The 22403-nt window shown below is 45.0% G+C and overlaps 1 protein-coding gene and 1 pseudogene across 2 annotated transcripts in view; both read right to left on the reverse strand.

The window, feature by feature from the left end:
- LOC126248781 (uncharacterized) overlaps positions 1–22403 on the reverse strand; it is a 661014-nt gene that overhangs the window by 554820 nt on the left and 83791 nt on the right. The window lies entirely within an intron of this gene.
- Positions 3857–3973, reverse strand: LOC126249911 (5S ribosomal RNA; annotated as a pseudogene).

The raw sequence follows: 22403 nt of genomic DNA on the forward strand, positions 1-22403 counted from the left end.
AACGTCTGTAAAATCAAAAGCGATCACAAACATGTAAATTGGAAAAAATTGCACAATTCACTAATCAGCTCAAACGCGCACTTACTATGGCATAGAAAATCACTAGCAACATACAACTTCGCCAAGAAGGTTTATGCCTTATGACTGTGTACTTCAACATTAAACTAGAAGATACTGTAGTGCATAGGTTTACATGTTGTGAAAACCGGAAATGTGGCGGTAGACTAGGGTACAAATGGCTCTGAGCACTGTGGGACTTAACGTCTGAGGTCATCAGTCCCCTAGAACTTAGAACTACTTAAACCTAACTAACCTAAGGACATCACACACGTCCATACCCGAGGCAGGACTCGAACTTGCGACCGTAGCGGTCACGCTGTTGCGGACTGAAGCGCCTAGAACCGCTCGGCCACACCGGCCGGCACAGACTAGGGAAATAGAGGTCATTATAGCTGAAACAGAAGGAAATGCATGCACCTCAAATAATATACGAGGGTTGTCCAGAAAGTAAGTTCCGATCGGTCACGAAATGGAAACCACTGGGAAAATCCGGTAAAGCTTTGCACAGATGTATTGGACAGGGTCTCTAGTATGCCCGTCGATCGTGTCTCGTCTCTCTTTTCAGTTTTGAGTGAACAGTGAGCACGTAAAGATGCGTAGGGAATAGCGTCTCGCGCCAAGTATGAGGGCCTGGTTAGAGATTTCGCCTGTGTCATGCAGCCCACATAACACAACTATCGAGCAATTCCTTCTTCATGCCAATTCTCGGCCGCACACTGCAGTGCTTCCGATGAGAAGTGTATGATCACCCAAAATAGTCCGTAATTGGCTGTCCCTGAGTCCCATCTCTGCTCACAAGAACCGCTGGCTATGAAGACAAAAATTTTCCACAGACAACGAGCTGCAGACCAGCGCAGGTAACTGGCCGAAAGTACAGGCGGCTGCTTTCTATGAGGAGGATATTGGAAAGTTGATACAACACTACGACAACACTCGAAGTTGGAGCGACTATGTAGAGAAGTAGGTGGAAGGTGTACCTAACTGTTGCAAATGAAACGTTTCTGGTTTTCACTGTGGTTTCCATTCCGCGACCGATCGGAACTTACTTTCTGGACAATCCTCGTATCACTCACAGACAACATGTTCACGTCCTTGACATTCCTTAAGTCACATGTGTCCTCTGGGTAGTGCTAAAGAACAGTCACTTCAAGGCAAATACCTAAGGCCGAGAAGCAGAAGCAACTAGATAATCTCAAATATCTCCTGGCTAAAATAAATTTGTCACACGGCTATTTTCAGGATCCTCCACCTATAAACTTTAGAGCAGGCCATACATCATTTCCAAAATAGCACTGGAATACCACTGGCTATTATCCATTTACACGAATAACGTCATAATTAAAAGGGGGAGCTCTTACTCTGGACGTTTATTGGCAATATTTAACAACTGAGCACAACACGTTAATACAATGTCCGAAGTACAAAAACCCATTAAGTATGATTCATAATAGTTACAATGCCACATTAAGACAAAATATTAAACTCAAGCTGAACACCAGTTTGTACTACTGGAATAGACAATATTGCATAGTATAGTAACAACCAGATACAAGAACTTTTGAACAGAAAAGAATAAATATCAAAGAGTAACATTTATTCACAAATAAAGTAAATTCACAAATATGTTCATATTCAGTTATTCCCTATATCCACGCTTTCCTTCTCTTTATTTATGCTACAAGATGTCCAAGGAGATTTTGTTTACGTTATCACTGTTCTATTTTGCTTGATATGAATTATACCATAGAGGCCAATTAATGAAGGCTGTGAGTCCAAAACGATCATTGCTTGCGTTAACACCGTTTCTCTTTACTGACAACAGTTATTGCATAGAATACTGACGAAGAAGATGTCAAATCGGAGAAAGTTTGTCAACGTTCACACCGTTTCTGTTTATAGGAGACAACTGTGGAATAGACAGTGCAAGTCTGGGCTGTAAGAGATGGGAAGGAGGCCCCCAGGAGAAGATGCCCTCGAAAGAGAGGATCTGCGTTAGAGTTCCTGTCCGGCACACAGTTTCAATCTGCAACGAAGCTTCAGTGAAAACTCTAGTTTTCTGTATGTGTTGTATCAACCTCTGATGTTGAAAGAGGTGTACTTTGGAGGAAATGAGTTTGATTGTGTTTTACATATGTGAGAACCTTGGATCCATATTTAATCACGACATTCATAATTAAAAGGATTGTCAAACCAAATAATAGCTACAGGGTACGCAATGAAAGAGGTACTGAGTACCACGCTTAGAAATAGACGCTGGTGTTTATAAACAGCACGGGTATTTGAAACAGGAAGGCCACTGGCTCGGTTCCAGAAAAACACATCCCACGCTTCTTAAAGCGGATTGCTGCACTCTAATAACAAAAGCGGTAGTACAGACGCCTGAAGCACTGGATACTACCACTAACACTCTAGGTGTAGAAATATCACGCAAGAATGACAACAAAACACTCCGCTGCTCTCAGCCTAATGCTACCTTTCTAAACAAGGTAATTACGCCCTTTACCCCTAGTTCCAGATTATAAGCTTTCAAGCCGGCCGGAGTGGCCGAGCGGTTCTAGGCGCTTCAGTCTGGAACCGCGAGACCGTTGCGGTCGCAGGTTCGAATCCTGCCTCGGGCATGGCTGTGTGTGATGTCCTTAGGTTAGTTAGGTTTAATTAGTTATAGGGGACTTATGACCTCAGATGTTGAGTCCCATAGTGCTCAGAGCCATATAAGCTTTCAAGCCCACATTGAGATATTCCACCATGCATGCCCTGCAACGTGCTCACATGCTGGCCACAGGGATGGTAACGATTTCTTGCGGTAGTGCGTCCCTTTTAGCACCAGCGTGGTAGACAACTGTTCGATGATCACTGGTGCATTGCGCTGTTCAATGCGGTAGCGCATTGTCATCCATAAAAAGGAAGACGAACCGAATGTACACCTGAAACGACGAGTATGGGTAAGGAGTACAATAATGCTGACAGGCGAGTGTACCTTTTCCAATGCAACGTTATACCTCCCCAAATCATAACATCTGGAGCACCAAAACGATAATGTTAGACGGTATTCCTGGGTGCATTACGTACCCTCATATGGAGAGATGTGGGAACACGTAATTCAACCAGGAATGTGGTTTAACATGATCGCTTTACAGGTCCAGTAGTTACGGTGTGGGGGGTCATAATGTTGCGTGGACGTACTGACCTCCAACCGTTTGGATACGGTACATCACCCAGTCAACGCTATTGTGGCACTGGATTTCTTCCCCATTCTCAGGGGTGCACTCGGTCCTGGCTTCCTTTTTATGGATTAGAATGCGCGATCGCAGCGAACAGCTGCGATGGAGTAGCTCTAGGAACGAGAGGATATTCGGCGAATGGACTGACCTGGCAGCGGCTTCAATTCCACTGAGCACGTGTGCAACGTGGTGGGGAGACTTCTTGCAGTATATCTACATGCACCAACGGCCATTCAGCAACTGTTAATCGCGCTGGTGTAGGAATGGAACTCCCTATCACAAGAACACTTTATCAATCTTGTGGCCAGCGCCTTAGAAACCATACATTGCCATCCGTGGTTAACACATACTTTAATTATAACCATGTCCATAAGCACTCCATCTTCAGGCCACAAGTGGCCGATAGGGACCATCCAACCGCCGTGTCATCCTCATTTGAGGATGTGGATAGGAGGGGTGTGCGGTCAGCACACCGCTCTCCCGGTCGTTATGATGGTTTTCTTTGACCGGAGCCACTACTATTCGGTCGAGTAGTTCCTCAATTGACATCACGAGGCTGAGTGCACCCCGAAAAATGGCAACAGCGCATGGCGGCTGGGTGGTCACCCATCCAAGTGCCGGCCACGCCCGACAGTGCTTAACTTCGGTGATCTCGCGGGAACCGGTGTATCCACTGCGGCAAGGCCGTTGCCTAGAACTATTTGTAATATCCCGGGGCCCATCACGAATCACGATGACTTCAGTGTAATTATTGTCTTTGAATAAAAATGTCATTTCTGTTCGTGCCGTTGCGTATTTATTTCCGTTGCCTTCTGTGCTAGACTGCAACAGTTCTTACTGTTTGTGGTCCAAGTTTCATTCGAGCTAAGTCACTTGGCAGTGACACATCATAAGAAAGTTACTTTCGTCATTAAGTTCTGTATACCAGAGTAGCTGCAGTGTTAAAAAAAAAAGTAAAAGAAAATAAAAAAAAAACGTTACTGCCGCCACGGCAATCCGTCAGTTAGAGTATTGCGTCTCATTCGGGAAACCAGGACAGGTAATACGCGTGATATCATTGTTAGATCTTGAGTCCCCGGCGAGTAGGACACACCACCGTAGAGCCTTCACGTGCCAGTGGTGAAACGTGAGCGCCTGGATTCGTGAAAGACAGCTACTGCAGAGGCAAAGACGTCTTGATGACAGCGTTCGCCGTCGACTACGGCAGATTGTTACAGCCAGTATAGGCTTACAGTGCAGAAAACCGCTCACTATTTCAATAATAGACAGTATTCGCGAGTCCAAAAAGAATTTGAGACTGGATTAATACAAAGTGGGCAACGGCCTTGCCGCATTGGATACATCGGTTCCCGTGAGATCACCGAAGTTGCTTAACTTCGCTGTCGGGCGTGGTCGGCACTTGGATGGGTGACCATCCAGGCCGCCATGTGCTGTTGCCATTTTTCGGGGTGCACTCAGCCTCGTGATGCCAATTGAGGAGCTACTCGACCGAATAGTAGCGGCTTCGGTCAAGTATACCATCATAACGACCGGGAAAGCGGTGTGCTGACCCCAGGCCCCTCCTATCCGCATCCTCAACTGAGGATGACACGGCGGTCGGATGGTCCCGGTAGGCCACTCGTGGCCTGACGGCGGAGTGATTAATACAAAGTAGAGGAAAATTAAGAAGATGGTTTTAATGTTTCAGCTGTTTTACTTAGTCTCCCCCCACATGATCATAACCCACAGTATGTTCGTACAGCCATGTGAAATCGTGAGAAATGTCGTTCTTCGGGATTCTGTTCAACTCGCGCATCACAGTGCCTTGAATATGGGTTATGTCGTTAGAACGTTGACCCCGCATATGACTTTCTGCTCTTTGTTGTTTTGTGGGTAGGTTGGTATTCATAACAATAAATCTCGTCATCCCTGACGATTCTTCATAGCAAATAATTGTCCACGTTTTCCATTTAAATCAAATCGCGACAGGCGTCCACTCGTCATTGTTCTTACTCGAGAGCCAAGGTGTGTGGGAGAAAATTTTCACACACTTCTCTCCTTCAAAACATTCTATATTATGTACTGAACACTTAATTTACAGACGTTGCACTATTGTGATTTGTGACACAACACTGTTGACACACTTAGACCGCACGTACATTACTTAACACCTCCTGCTCACAACGACTTGGTCAAATTGGTCAAATGCTCGTCTGTTCACAGTTTCTCGTTCAAGCTGCCACGGTAGTTACTGTGATGATGTCGCTTGTACGTCAGGAAGAAAAGTAGTCTCGGAATATTTTGGACGGATGGTGTATAATACTTCGTTATTCTGGTCGAAATATTTTGCACCTGAGTATATGTATTAATCTAGATTGGCCCCTGTACGAAGCAGCCGCCGCGCAACTTAAAGGGTGCTTGCTAAAAATAGGACAGTGCCATTAATGTTCATATAATGATCATGACTGGAACGTCACACTGTGAACATTCAAGTACACCATGTGATTCGTTACAATTTCATTTATTAATCAATACTAACGCATAAGATTGGAACGATACTACGGACTTCGGATCTTTGAATATTTGTACGTTACTGGTAACAACAGTACTTTTCAGTACTGGAATACATTAAAGCAGTATTTATGTCTATAAGACTTGTCTCAATATTAAGCATCTATTTCTCTTTATATACTTTAATTGTAATCGTTGATACATACGGACAAACATTTCACAGCTGTAGCTGAAATATAAAAGGTGGTTAAACTTTGCTGGCAGAAAAGAGTTGCAACATCGCTGTCAGTAACGAAGACGTCACACCACATACCTATCACCTGCAGTCCTAAATGTCTCTACTGGACGTGAACGGCACCAAGCCTAGATAGGGAGTTAACTGACCACGTCTCGACTGGAAGTGATGAGAGCGAATCATGGGTCTATGGTACCTCCTGGTAGCGAAGCACTTCTTCAGAAGCGCCAGCCTTAGGAAGGCTGTTCCCCTCCCCCCTCCCCCCTCCCCTCTCTGCTCCTGCTGCCTACTTTTGATAATACTTTTCAGCACTGGAATATATTAAAGCAGTTTTTTATGTCTATAAGACTTGTCTCAATATTAAGCTTCTATTTCTCTTTATAAACTTTAATTGTAATCGTTGATACATACCTCCAATTATCTCTGTTTTTTCTTTTCTTTTTGTTGTGTACATAGTTCCACATAGTCAGCGCGTACACAACTTTCCCAATAGAGCGCGCCCCGCTAAGCACAACAGCGCAGGCGAAGCGCCCGTCCATCTCCGCACTACGAGATGGCGCTGTCTTAGAGACGGACCAAATTCTGCTTCCGCCGATCCGCGTATTAATATGTCTCGCAGCCAATGAGATTGCTGCTAACGTAGAACCTTTTCTCCTCGCAGATCACACTCGCGCAGTGATACCTGAACGCTCGAGGTATTATAACGAGTGTACAGACCTCCGATTAGTCAGTCTGCATTAGTCTGCATATGTCTGTACCAGTCTATAGTCAAGTTTCAGTCTGCGCCTAATAAGATTACCATATTCCTGTACATAGCCATGAAGAGAAATGTATAGACACTTTGTCAAGTATCAGAGATATGTGAGAATAAGATTAACGTACCAAGACCAAAGGAACTTCAGATTGTCAATTATAAACAGCATCCAGAATCAAGTTACGTAATGTCTATGTTATTTATTATTTTAATAAATATGTGTGAAAATTAATGAAGTTCTGTTTAAAGTTGGTCACTGTCAATCTGCTACTCTGAGCATGCAAGTGGCATTTCTATCGTCTCACCTAACAGCAGAAGATAAACACGCCACGATAAGACCACGAGACATATTGCTGACACTCGCCTACTTCGCTAGAGCGACAAGTCAAATAATCTGATGGTGTGTGTACCGAAGGTCTTACAGTACGCACACCACAATTTTTTTATTTGCTGCGACAGGTTTTGGCACCCATTCTCGTTTCGCCTTGCAGTAAGCACCGTTCCATGGCTTGTCGCCCACTGATGTCCGTCGACCCCAATATTATTATGGCCTCTTGGGGAGCGAGTTCCGCTCCGCGACTGTGGACGAAACGTCGATCTGTAAGCGCTCCATCGCGTCGCCCGCCCCTCTCCCACGTTGCCCCCTCCCCTCCCCCTCAGCCCCACTCCTAACAAACGCGCTAAGAAAAACAAACAAACACAAACGCAAAGGATACAGGACCATTGAATCATTAATACACACTGAAGCACCAAAGAAAGTGGTATAGAGATATGTAAACAGGCAGAATACGGTGCTGCGGTCGGCAACGCCTATAAAAGGCAACAAGTGTCTGGCGCAGTTGTTAGATCTGTTACTGATGCTAATATGGCAGATTATCAAGATTTCATTGAGTCTGAACGTGGTGTTATAGTCGGCGCACGAGCGATGGGACATAGCATCTTCGAGGTAGAGATGAAATGGGGATTTTTCCGTACGACCATTTCACGAGCCTACGGTGAATATCAGGAATCCGGTAAAACATCAAATCTCCGACATCGCTGTGCCCAGAAAAGAACCTGCAAGAACTGGAGCAACGTCGACTGAAGAGAATCGTTCATCGTGACAGAAGTGTAATCCTTCCGCAAATTGATGCAGATTTCAGTGTTGGGTCATCAACAAGTATGAGCGTGCGAACCATTCAAAGAAACATCATCGATATGGGCTTTCGGAGCTGAAGGCCCACTTGTTTACCTTTGATGACTGTACGACACAAAGCTTTACGCCTCGCCTTGGCTGCTCAACACTGACATTGGACTGTTGCTGACTGGAAACATGTTGCCTCGTCGGACGATCTCGTTTCAAATTGTTTCGAGCGGCTGGACGTGTACGGGTATGGAGACAACCTCATGAATCCATGGACCCTGCATGTCTGCAGGGGACTGTTCAAGCTGGTGGAGGCCCTGTAATAGCGTGGGGCGTGTGCAGTTGGAGTTATATCGGACCCTGATACGTCTAAATATGACTGTAACAAGTGAAGCGTATGCAAACATTCTGTGTGATCACCTGCATCCATTCATGTCCATTGTGCATTTTAGCAGGTTTATGCGACACCCACCACGACCGTAATTGCTACAGATCGGCTACAGGAACACTCTTCTGAGTTTAAAAACTTCCGATGGTCACCAAACTCCCCAGATATTACCATTATTGAGCAAATCTGTGACGCCTCGCAACGTTCTGTTCAGAAGAGATCTCCACCCCATCGTACTCTTACGGATTTATGGACAGCCCCGCAGGATTCATGGTGTCAGTTCCCTCCAGCACTTCTACAGACATGAGTCGAGTCCATGCCACGTCGTGTTGCGACACTTCTGGTGTTCGTGGAGGCTCTACACGATATAGGCAGGTGTACCAGTTTGTTTGGATCTTCAGTGTATATGCACTGCCTAATAAAGAGCGTGGAGGACTCAAAAGTGGAGGACATGACGAAATGAAACTTCGTGGGTTGAGAGGGTATGTGACTTTATTTCAATGACTGTAGCATTGAAAACAAATTTACAAAGAACTTGGAAACATGAGCACACTTAACAATATGGCGTTGCACCGCGTCTGGGAGGATATATACACTGATGTTGGGATGGGTGTCATAAAGCCGAAGTATCCTCTCCTAAGGCAAGCTGAACTGGTCCTTGATATCCTGCATACTGCCACTGGGACCGAGCCGACAACCTAGCTGGTTCCACACTTGATCTATTGAAGATCTAGAGAGTTTGCTGACCACCCGAGTACTTCAACATCATGCAGACACTTTGTAGAGACACGTACCATGGGTAGGCGATCTTTGTCCTGTTGAAAAATGGCGCCAGGATTTTCTTTGCCTTACCGAGACAGTGTAAGAATGGAACTCTCCTCAGGTCACCGCCATAGTGACAAATGATGGCCATCCGGGATAGCATTATAACAAAGTATGTTTGAAACTGCTGGTTGTACATATGTGTCAGCTGTCAGTGGTATTGAGGGTGCAATTCATCCTCTGTAAAGTGCACTGCGACTGGCTGTATAAATGTGTAAACAGCAGACTCAGAATTAAACTACGTACATGCTAAGGTCGTGTAATAACATGTGCAGTTATAAGCCTATTGAGGATACGTGACTCACTTCAGACGGTATGTTATTTACTATGGAGTCTCCAGTTCTATATATACTGTGATACTGATCTCATTTTATGCCATTCACTGTCTGATTCCTATGTATTTATCTTTTTAGCACTGGTGATAAGCTATTCTGTAGCTGAAATCTAGATCTGCATTAAAGTACAGATTGAATTGCGACTGATTGCAGACTTCCTCCCTGTTCTGGATTAAATCACAGTCGTAGAGCACAACGGTTCTAATGGCGTCCACCCTGATTAATGATTTCAGCTTTTTCTCAACATCACTGGCACTAACATTCATTTCATTCAGCTTTTCAGTTGTACGAGAGTAAAATTAAGGCAGTTCTTCTGGGCTTTTGCCGGCCGCGGGAGCCGTGCGGTTCTGGCGCTGCAGTCCGGAACCGCGGGGCTGCTACGGTCGCGGGTTCGAATCCTGCCTCGGGCATGGGTGTGTGTGATGTCCTTAGGTTAGTTAGGTTTAAGTAGTTCTAAGTTCTAGGGGACTTATGACCTAAGATGTTGAGTCCCATAGTGCTCAGAGCCATTTGAACCAATTTTTCTGGGCTTTTCTTTGTAAAGCAATATTTGAAAACGGAGTAATGCATTGCTATTTTTGATTTGCTGACGTGAATTTCTATTACTTTCTCATCCAAGAATGACTGGACGTTAACTTCGGTGCCACTAACAGTGTTTACATAGGTCCTTAATTTCTTATGTGTTGTGAAAAATCATTTGGCAGTATTCTACTACGCTAGTCATCGAACGCTTCGCGCATTGCTCTCTTGACAGCCAAACGCGTTTCATTTAGCAACTCTCTAGCTCTATGCTTTGTTTACACATATTATGCAGTTCCCTACTGGTATCCGACTAATGATGCGGAATAACGTAGTAGGTTGCAGGGAGCGCATTACATGTTTTGGGATGGCGGGCGTAGATGTGGTTACGACGGGCTTGGTGCACAATACGGCGGTCCTCCCTTGTGGTGGTCAAGCGTGGTCGCCCTGGAACCTTGACAACATGTATGCCTGCCCTCATGTTCCCAAGCGGTCGAACATCGGGCCACTACCACATCTGAATGTCCCCCAAGTCGGGATATTGCACAGTTCATGCAGCGGGCGTGGTTTGATACAGCACTCCACCTTCGTCTATCCTGCGCAAGCCTCTTCATCTTTGCGTAGCTACTGCAACCTGCTAACCATAGCCAAACCCTTGTTTCCCTCTAAAATTTTAACCTCTCGCGCTTCCTTCCAATACCAAATTCTTTGATACTTTGATGCCTTAGAATGATATGTCAACCAATCACTTCCTTTGTGCCATAGATTGCGTTTCATTCCAATTCTTTTCAGTAGCTCCTCATTAATTATCCTATCTACCCAGCTATTCTTCACCATGCTTCTCTAACATCACATTTGAAAAGCTCCTATTCTCGTCTTGTATGTTCTGCTTATTGTGTAAGTTTCACTTCCGTACAGGCTACACTCCAGATAAATAGCCGAGCGAGGTAGCTGCGCGGTCTTTGTCGTATTGTCACGGTTCGAGCGGTTCCCCCGTCAGAGGTTCGAGTCCTCCCTCGGGCATGGGTGTGTGTGTTGTCCTTAGCGTAAGTTAGTTTAAGTTAGATTAAGTAGTGTGTAAGCCTAGGGACCGATGACCTCAGCAGTTTGGTCCCATAGAAACTTACCACAAAATTAAAAAAATAATTCCAGATTTATACCTAGGGCTACACTCCAGATAAATACCCTTAGAAGAGACTTCCTAACCCTCAAATTTATATCTGCTTTAATAAATCTCCCTTTTTCCGAAATGCATTTCTTGCTATTACGGATCTACAATTTACATCCTCTCTACTTCCAGCATCGTCAGTTATTTTGCACTCTAAATAGCAAAACTCAACTATGTTTAGTGTCTCAGTTCCTAATGTAACTTCGTCAGCATCGCCTTTTTTAATTCGGCTGCATTCCATTGCGCTAGTTGTACTTTTGTTGATATTCGTCTTGTAACCGCTTTTCAAGAAACTATCCGTTTCGCCGACTATAATTGCAGATTGTTATCTCAATAATAGTACTCCCAGTATACTGAGATGTAGCTTCAAACGTAGATTAAAGTAGCTTGTGAAATCCGATACTCACAGAACTCCTCGTTTATGGGACATAAAGCTCGTTTTTCGTCGTTTCATAATATTAGGCTACCATTTTCTGACTGCGTGGAGAGAAGCGTAAATGTTAGAAACAGTCGGCAGAGACGGAAAGAGTCCAAAGATAAATGATTAGGAGTGTTAAAAATGTTTACGGGCTGCAAATTCAACGCGGAGGCCTGAAGTTGACCGCTAGCACTCAGCCTAATGAGCTCTGTGAGAATGCCTCTCAGCGCAGCGAAGAATTTTTTTTTTTCTCACAACACGTCACCCGTTCCTTGTAACAACATACCACCCACTTCATTAAATGCCCCCCCCCCCCCCCCCGTCTTTGCAGTACTGGAGAAATTGTAGCAGTGTTATTTCAATGCAGATTCCATTGATAAGAAAGAAAAATCTGCCTCACGAATTAATGAGCGAGAATAAAATTTTGCTCAGAGTCCTTCATGTACAGTCCGATCAAAAACTTTCCGTTTGAGGCGTTGGTGCGGCGTATAGGGGTATTTAAGCACCGACATATAGGCAAGGGATCAATGTGGAATTCGTGTCTTTCCGATTTTCAAGCGGTAAATGAGAAAACGTGAACTATGGCGAAGTTATTTTCAAATAGTCCAACAGGACCGACGTGCTGTTGTTCTTTTCTTGGCTGCCGAAGGACAAACACTGGTAGACCAATCTGATAATGAAGAGTATGTCTGCTGCAGCATGTCTGTTGAAAATCACCGTTGAGAAATTGTGTGCAAGAAGGGGTGCTGCTGCTTCATGATAACTGACGTCCCCATATCACAGATGTCGTAACGCAGAAGTCACGCCAACGTAAGTCGGAACCACTCGAGCACTCACCCTATAGTCCTTACCTCTTCTCACACGATTATCAAACCTTCGGATCCTTAAAAAAGGCCTTGAAGTGTCGACGATTCCTGTCGGACGAAGATGTGCAGCAGGCAGTTACGAACTTTTTTACGCAGCAGCACACGGTGTTTTACCAAACGGGTATCTTGAACCTGTTACGTCAATGGGATGATTGCCTCAATGTTTACGGCGATTTTGTCTAATTAAAAAAATGGCTCTGAGCACTATGGGACTTAACATCCGAGTTCATCAGTCCCCTAGAACTTAGAACTACTTAAACCTAACTAACCTAAGGACATCACACACATCCATGCGCGATGTTGGATTTGAACCTGCGACCGTAGCGGGTGCGCGGTTCCAGACTGAAGCGGCTAGAACCATTCGGCCACACTAGCCGGCTTTTGTTTAATTAGCGTGCCGATTCTGGACTATACGGCCTTCGAGAGGAAACTTTTTGATCGCCCCTGATAATTACAAAAAATTAATACTAATGAAGACTCTAATATAGAACGATAATGGCAGATGTAAAAAGAAGGAGACTTTATATGGTAAAATAATAGCGTCTACTACTGCAACGACGTTCGACCGGACAAAACATTAATTACCACCTCGAAAGAGCACAGTGTTCACTATGAGGTGAATCGGTGGTATCAGGCGGTCCTGTGACACTCCACCGCTAACTAAAGTCATGACAATGAAATGTGCATCTAGGCCAGTCGGTCGTATAGGTCAGCGCAGTAAGATGAGTCGTGTAAACGTGACATAGTGGCAGAATGCGTCTATAGTGTTTGGACGTGCCTCTGACCACACTGTGAGTAAAGTTGCCCAATTTGTTGATGTATCACCGCGTACTGTCCAACATCTCTACAAGGAATGGTGTATCTCTGAGAGCCATGCAATAAGACGTAATATCAGTGGACGTATGCATATCCAAACCGCGAGCGGAGCGAAGATAAATGTCATCCCTTGAAAATGACAGTCGGTTTCAAACCCTCCTGTCAGTGACTACAAGTCCTTCTCAACCAATTTTAGAGCAAAAACTTCGATGGAACCTTCTTCCGATGCACATCTGGGAGCGTGTACCTCGCAAAAGGCCGTTGCTTACAGTGGCAGATAGGGCTGCACGGCTTCAGTGGGCCAAGAAATAAAGAATACGGGCAGTAAAATGGATGTAGTGTGGTCAGAAAAGTCACGATTTTGCCTCTGTTCAAATGATGCATGCCGTGGAGTGCACTGACACTTCAATGAGGCGTTTAACCCTCAGTATGATGGGGGTTTAGTTCAGGGATGCTGGCCGTTGTGGCCGAGCGGTTCTAGGTGCTTCAGTCTGGAACCGCGTGACCGCTAGGGTCGCAGGTTCGAATCCTGCTTCGGCCATGGATATGTGTGATGTCCTTAGGTTAGTTAGGTTTAAGTAGTTCTAAGTTCTAGGGGACTGATGACCCCAGAAATTAAGTCCCATAACGCTCAGAGCCATTTGAGCAATTTTTTGAGTTCAGGGCAGGTGTGGTTCTGCGATGTTTTGGAGGTGTTTTCCGTACCATAAATTGGGCCCACTCGTGCAAGTTACCGTGAATATGAACTTGGAAGTTTATTTCAAGATTCTCGATGACCAAATGTTGCCTTTTCTTCTATATGTTCATGATGAGTACGCCGTCAACACACCAGTTTTCTAAGATGACAACAATCGTGTTCGCAGGGCTTCACGCTTTCGTTCCTGGTTTAACGAACAGCATGGCACGCTATCGCACCTCGATTGGCTCCCTAAGTCACTCGATCTTAATGCCATAGGAAATTTCATGATTTGTAACAATTCTTGAAATGTAACACTTGGCATACACGGAATGCGGTAGCTCTATAGAATTTAATCATCAGTGAGTGGCTTCAGCTGCATATGGCATACCTGAAGAAACTTGTGGACTCTCTTCTTCGCCTAATTAAGGCATTTATTAAGGCTAGAAGCGGTGTTGAACAGTTTTGATGTCTACTGGAGATACCTAGTCACTTTTGTACGGTCCATATCAACATCTACATGACTACTCTGCAATTCGCACTAATGTGCCTGGCAGAGGGTTCATCGAACCACCTTCGAGCTGAATCTCCACCCTTCTACTCTAGAACAGCGCGCGGAGAAAAACGAACACTTAAATCTTCCCGTGCTAGCTCTGATTTCTATTATCTTATTTCGATGATCCTTTCTCCCTATGTAGGCGGGTGCCAACAAAATTTTTTCGCATTTAGAGGAGAAATTTAGTGATCGAAATTTCATGAGAAGATCCTGCCGCTCTGAAAAATGCCTTTGTTTTAATGATTGCCGCTCCAATTCACGTATCATATTCGTGGCGCTCTCTCTCGTATTTCTAGATAGTACGAAACGAGCTGCCCGTCTCTGTCCTCCATCAATCCGATCTGGTGATGCAGAACACGCCCTACCCCTCCCATCCCAGCAGTACTCCAGAACAGGGCGGACAAGCGTAGTGTAGGCAGTCTCTTTACTAGACCTGTTGCATCTTCTAAGAGTTCTGTCCATAAAACGCTGTCTTAGGTTTGCCTTCCCCACAACATTATCTACGTGATCTTTTCAATTTGAGTTATTCCTAACTGTAATCTCTAAGTACTTAGTTGAATACACAGCCTTTAGACTTGTGTGATATATAGTGTAACCGAAATTTAGCGAATTTCTTTTAATATTCGTGTGTATAACGCCACACTGTTCACTATTTTCGTATTATGCGGATGAATTCACACTTTTCATTATTTAGAGTCAACTTACACGTTTCGCACCATACAGATATCTCATCTAAATAATTTTGCAATTGGTTTTGATCACCTGATGACTTTACGAGACAGTAAATGACAGCATCATCCGCAAAAAATGTAAGATAGCTGCTCAGGTTGTCTCCTTCGTCGGTTATATAGATCAGGAACAGCAGATGGCCCATAAAACTTCCTTGGGGAGCGCCAGATATCACTTCTGTTTTACTCGATGACTTTCCGTTGGTTACTACGAATTTCTGAAGGAAATCACGAATACCGTCGCACGACTGAAACGATACTCCGCAGGAACGCAATTTGATCAGAAGTAGCTTGTGAGGAAATGTGTCAAAAACCATCTGGGAATTTAAAAATGTGAAATCATGCGGTGTGCATATACAGGTAGTTAATACAATACCATACTGTTTCTAAAGTACTTTAAAGGATACCATACCAATGGGCATGAAATCTTAGACATACACTGGTGTCAGGTTGTAAATTTTGCAGGGTAGCGTTTATTTGGGCACAAAACAGTATAGACAGGTGATAGTAAAATAGAAACAACGTAAAGAATAAGAACGTAATTAACAGCAACATGCATAGCGGTAGACGAAAACATTCTTAGTTTTCTCCAACTTAACGGATTTGCACACACGTTCCGACAACTGGTTAATGTGCTCAAAATGGGATGCGACCACCCCTGGCAGCAATACAGGCCTGACAACGATGGTGCATTCTGTGAATGGAGTCATCAGTCTCATGTTAAGGCAATAACGCCCATTCTTTCTGCAGAGCTGCTCGGAGGTCTTGGAGAGTGGTTGGTGGATGCTGACGTGATACAGCCTGTGATCCTAGTGCATCCCAGACATCCTTTGTGGGATTAAAAGCGGGAAAGAGAGGTGACCACGCCATGTGTGCAGCATCTCCCGTTTCCAAGAAAACATCAACACCCGTGCTCTATGAGGTCGAACATTATCGTCCATCAGTACGAAGTTTGGGCCCAAAGCACTTCGCCATAACCACACATGTGGTCCCAGGATCTCGTCACTATGCCTGACAGCAGTTAAAGCTTGCCGATTCAGTCGTAGAATTTCATGGGGAGGCGTTCGTGTAGTCAACATAACCCCTGTTCACACCATTACGGATCCTCCTCGATATCGCTCTATTTCCACAATGTGGAAGGTGGCTATAATTTCGCACCTTACAAGCACTCATCTACATACTTTGTCGTGATTTAAAACCAGAATTGGGTATCATTTGATAGGTTGTACATCGTATATATGAATATTTAAAGAAGACTGACAATGTCACGTACACCTTGTAAATAATTGTTAACGCTTATTGCATGAAAAGTGATACAGTGTCTTTATTATCAAAACGGCGTAATGAATGATTGCTTATACTAGGAGAGGTTGGAGCGCCAGTGGAAATGAAACGGCAGGCGTAACTCAGGGCCTGGGTGGAAAAGCCCGCACTGGTGTGTTGGTCTTGCTTAACAGAGGAAGCAGCCCTAGCCGGACGGTCGGGGCACCTGAGCGCTGAAGCACAATAGAGTGGCGGCTGGCTTGTCTTGTAGCTAGGCCGGAAGGATAACCGGAAACTATGAAAATCTTGGACGCAGCAGAGAGGAACAAGGAAGCGTTACTTCGGAAATCACGGAGGCTGGGTTATTTCCGAGGAGTTTTACTCTCGAAGCCTGCCATTGTATGAATTCCTAATTAATGGGGATAGATATTTCCTCGCAAACTTTCCGTCCTGGACGACAAAAGACTAAAACATGGTTGATCGGCGTTCGGAAGAATCTGTAGAGAAGGAGAATATGATTCGCCTTCTGCAGTTACGAAGGAGTGGAGCCGAGCTTTGCTGGGAAGCCGGCTGTGGAGAGAAGGATGTATCAGTTTTGAGCGCCCGTGTTTGACGGTCGCTCAGTATCAGCTTTGTTGGTAGATACGGACTTGCTGTCTTTGCTCTCAGGAGATTTTATAGCTAGAACGGTTAGGCACTGTACTGTTGCGAACTTATACGATTCTGTACTTCGCCTCCGGGTAGGGAGTCGTTGATGAGTACGCAGCATTCAGTGATTGAGAGCACTTCTTCTGTCTATACTCACGTAAAGACGTTATCTGAATTCCGTCCTTCTGGCTGGGAGCTCGCGCTTCTTGTCTGTAGAACACAGAGAGGAGAAGACAGTATTAGATCATACTAGTCAGAGGGCCGTCTTCTGCCGTCCTAGTGTTTGAAAGAGTTTTTATTTTGTGGCTATAGTTAAAAAAAAATGATTGAAATGGTTCTGAGCATTATGGAACTTAACTTCTGAGGTCTTCAGTCCTCTAGAACTTAGAACTACTTAAACCTAACTAACCTAAGGACAACACACATATCCATTCCCGAGGCAGGATTCGAACCTTCGATCGTAGCGGTCGCGCGGTTCCAGACTGTAGCGCCTAGAACCGCTCGGCCACACTGGCCGGCTATAGTTCTTCCTCCGTCGCAGACGTGTACGAGAACCATCACTCCGACGCACCAGACTCAGTACATAAGGTGATATTGCTAATTGTTTCGGCTTATTAGGGCTGTAAAGCTAAACAGCTGTGATGACGTAACTTTTATTTCCACTGAGGTTGCACACCACTGTCGATCATCTTTGAAAGTAATGTCTTCTAGTGGTTGGTGCGTAGGTGATGTCAGTCATTTCGCGTTATTTTTATTAGATAGCGTAGCCATGAAAAGGGGCAGATTTTGGCAATTGATCAGTAATATTAGTTAGGAAATTCATTTGTGTCTCTTTATGTCCATTGGACATTGGCATATAATCGTTTGATATATATAAAAGGGGTTTTAATCTACAATAAATGTATAAGCAAAATCATCATTTATCATTTAGTAGTTCCCTTAATCATTCGTTTATGTAATTTATATGTTTAAGTGCAACAAGGAGGATATAATATCACCATTAAGAGATCCTAAGATCTGCTTTAGGGGGTAGTCAGACAGGGCCAAATCTTCATTTTAGCATTCAGTGTTTTCCGTTGCGCACATTCATTTTTACACCCGCCTGGAGTAGCATCTTGGAAGTTTAAATCCCGAAACCGTATTCCATGTCCCTCCAGATGTGAATCCGTCGAGAATTGCTCTCGAGACCAAATCAGGACCCATCTGTGAAAAGAACATTGGCCCAAGGTTCGACCACCCAGGTGTCATGTTGACGACTCCACTGTAGACGTTCCCTTCTGTGAATACGCGTCAGAGCAACACCGACTCAAAGTCGGTGTTGGTCAGAGCCGGAACCGTGGGACTGCTACGGTCGCAGGTTCGAATCCTGCCTCGGGCATGGATGTGTGTGTTGTCCTTAGGTTAGTTAGGTTTAAGTAGTTCTAAGTTCTAGGGGACTGATAACCACAGCAGTTGAGTCCCATAGTGCTCAGAGCCATTTGAACCATTTGAACGCGTCAGAGGTACACATATAGCATGTCTCCGAGAATAAAGAGCACTCTGTTGAAGCCTTTTGTAAACCGTTTGGCTCGATACAAGGCGTCCAGTGGATTCTGTGAGGTCAGCTGCCAATTGCCGTGCAGTTCTAAGGCGATACTGTCTTGCCCTTACAGGACAATAACGGTCTTCTCTTTCAGATGTCACACGTGGTCGGCCATGTCCTAGTCTTCGGAATACAGTTTCGGTCATGTAAACTGTCGCCACATCCGAGAAAGAACAGAACGATTCACATTAAGTCATCGGGCCACATCAGGTTGCGACTATTCAGCTCCCATTCTTCCTATGGCCCTCCACTGCAGAGAGTTTGGTAGGCGTCTTCTCTGCGCCATACAGCACCTTCTGTGGTTGTGTACACAGCGATTGTGGATGTGGGCCGGCCGGGGTGACCGAGCGGTTCTCGGCGCTGCAATCTGGAACCGCGCGACCGCTACGGTCGCAGGTTCGAATCTTGCCTCGGGCATGGATGTGTGTGATGTCCTTAGGTTAGTTAGGTTTAAGTAGTTCTAGGTTCTAGGGGACTGATGACCTCAGACGTTAAGTCCCATAGTGCTCAGGGCCATTTGAACTATTTTTGATTGTGGATGTGGGACTACCAGGCAAACACCCCCGTTTGATAGATGCCCTGACGTCATCGTTCGCGTGGCTGTCCGTTGACGGGAATGCCATCTTACATGCAAAAAGGAAACGCTAAGTGAGGAACGATATGAACACATTTTATAACACTGTTTTCTGCTTACAATAGTGGAAAATTTCGGAGACGATGATCCACTGTAATATCATGACAATGCACCCTGTCAGTGAGGCAATGGTTTTTGAACAAAATTACATTCTTAAAATGTACTGGGTTGCCCGTAATCCCTGCCTGGAAGCAGTGCAAGATATTTCACATGAGTTATAATGTCGACTCCATTTCAGGCCCCAGAATCCATCAGTGCCTTCTCTGCTTTCGGCTGTGAAGCAAGTATGGGCTGCCATTCCTCTAGAGACACTAAGGCACGACATTAAAATTGTTCATACGTAAAGTTTAAACCGTCAGTAAAGCGAAAGGCGGGCACACGTTATATTAATGTCCATTAATAGGTGTCAGGTTACTTTTGGTCAGATAATATATAATGTATTTTAAGTTATCATAAAAAGTTTAGGTTTATCATTTAGGAATATATTGCATCTTCGACACAGAAGGGGAAGTGTTGGGTGGGTGGTATAACTGTTTCAAATTACAGGAGTCAGTTTGTGATTATTGATAGGTCTGCTGTGTTATTGATGAAGTATTTCTAAGAGCTCCGTGCTGCCTCTGGGAAGTAGACAGAAACTAGACGCACAAAAGGGAAACATAAGCTGTTACGGTAGTCCCACACAACAACAGATCTGAAATACTGTGGTAGTAACCTGTTGAACAATGGGTTAAAATGGCGTCGGAGGGATTCGTCGATATCCTTTGCGGGCGAATTTCCTTAAGTGTCTGGCATCCGACATCGTCCGAGAATAGATAACAAGCTTACCTTTCATTTGTATTCTTGTGTTTGATGTTTATTTTGTGGTTGTAGGCCTGACGTAACGCTCTGCGATGACATATTTCGATAAAAAGGAACGGTCCCTACTGTTATGAAAACATTCACTATAGTTACGACGTGCCAAATTAATGATTGAATACACTTACATCACTAGGAGCAATGCTTATCTCTCGTACAGTGTTCGTATTGTGACAGAATAGTAACCTTCATTTACAGCCGTTTCACGAAGTCCTGCCCTGTCGAGTTTCTACATCAGGCAATTGGAAAGACATAGTATTGGGCACGAAATTCCTTAGTGTTCATTGTACAAGATTAATGCTTTTTTTACAATAAGACAAAAATATTTAAAATAATGCAATAACTCTCATACATAATATGAAATAGAATTAACATAAATCCACTTCCAATTAAAAAAGGACACTCAGATGATGTGAATACTTTACATTTTTTACTGTTCTAATCACGTTGAAGGCTTCTAGGCTATCTCTAAAAGACTTTCAAGTTTTGCTACTCCTTTGGCATATGTTCAAACCTTAGTGACTATTCCTAAATTTCTGGATTTCTGCCACTTTCTTCGTGTGTCGAAGCCACGTGAATGTTCATGTCCGTGAAAATTGATCGCTCTAATTCTAATCTACCATGTATATTAAATTTGTGGTCAAACCAAACACGCATATTCAAATTAAAAGTAAAAAATTTACTTACAAGAAATATTAAATGATTAATGGGTTCAAGGAATGCTGTGAATGCTATGTCTCTATGTTGCGCTTGTCTTTCTCCTATCTTCAGGTGTATCAGTAACATGCATTCAGAATCGGCCTCATTATTGTGGCTATTAAACGCGATTCTTGCTGGTATAGGCACATAAAGTAAGAGCTCGTGCACGAAATTAAGGATCTCTAATGTCGATAGTATGTATTGTTACATCGATCGACGACACTAGCATTGCTTCCCTTATAAGGTGGTACACAATGCATAAAACGACTAATTTCCTAGCGGATGTACTACACTCCTGGAAATTGAAATAAGAACACCGTGAATTCATTGTCCCAGGAAGGGGAAACTTTATTGACACATTCCTGGGGTCAGATACATCACAGGATCACACTGACAGAACCACAGGCACATAGACACAGGCAACAGAGCATGCACAATGTCGGCACTAGTACAGTGTATATCCACCTTTCGCAGCAATGCAGGCTGCTATTCTCCCATGGAGACGATCGTAGAGATGCTGGATGTAGTCCTGTGGAACGGCTTGCCATGCCATTTCCACCTGGCGCCTCAGTTGGACCAGCGTTCGTGCTGGACGTGCAGACCGCGTGAGACGACGCTTCATCCAGTCCCAAACATGCTCAATGGGGGACAGATCCGGAGATCTTGCTGGCCAGGGTAGTTGACTTACACCTTCTAGAGCACGTTGGGTGGCACGGGATACATGCGGACGTGCATTGTCCTGTTGGAACAGCAAGTTCCCTTGCCGGTCTAGGAATGGTAGAACGATGGGTTCGATGACGGTTTGGATGTACCGTGCACTATTCAGTGTCCCCTCGACGATCACCAGTGGTGTACGGCCAGTGTAGGAGATCGCTCCCCACACCATGATGCCGGGTGTTGGCCCTGTGTGCCTCGGTCGTATGCAGTCCTGATTGTGGCGCTCACCTGCACGGCGCCAAACACGCATACGACCATCATTGGCACCAAGGCAGAAGCGACTCTCATCGCTGAAGACGACACGTCTCCATTCGTCCCTCCATTCACGCCTGTCGCGACACCACTGGAGGCGGGCTGCACGATGTTGGGGCGTGAGCGGAAGACGGCCTAACGGTGTGCGGGACCGTAGCCCAGCTTCATGGAGACGGTTGCGAATGGTCCTCGCCGATACCGCAGGAGCAACAGTGTCCCTAATTTGCTGGGAAGTGGCGGTGCGGTCCCCTACGGCACTGCGTAGGATCCTACGGTCTTGGCGTGCATCCGTGCGTCGCTGCGATCCGGTCCCAGGTCGACGGGCACGTGCACCTTCCGCCGACCACTGGCGACAACATTGATGTACTGTGGAGACCTCACGCCCCACGTGTTGAGCAATTCGGCGGTACGTCCACCCGGCCTCCCGCATGCCCACTATACGCCCTCGCTCAAAGTCCGTCAGCTGCACATACGGTTCACGTCCACGCTGTCGCGGCATGCTACCAGTGTTAAAGACTGCGATGGAGCTCCGTATGCCACGGCAAACTGGCTGACACTGACGGAGGCGGTGCACAAAT

Source organism: Schistocerca nitens, chromosome 3, assembly GCF_023898315.1.
Source record: "Schistocerca nitens isolate TAMUIC-IGC-003100 chromosome 3, iqSchNite1.1, whole genome shotgun sequence".
NCBI classification, from domain to species: Eukaryota; Metazoa; Arthropoda; class Insecta; order Orthoptera; family Acrididae; genus Schistocerca; species Schistocerca nitens.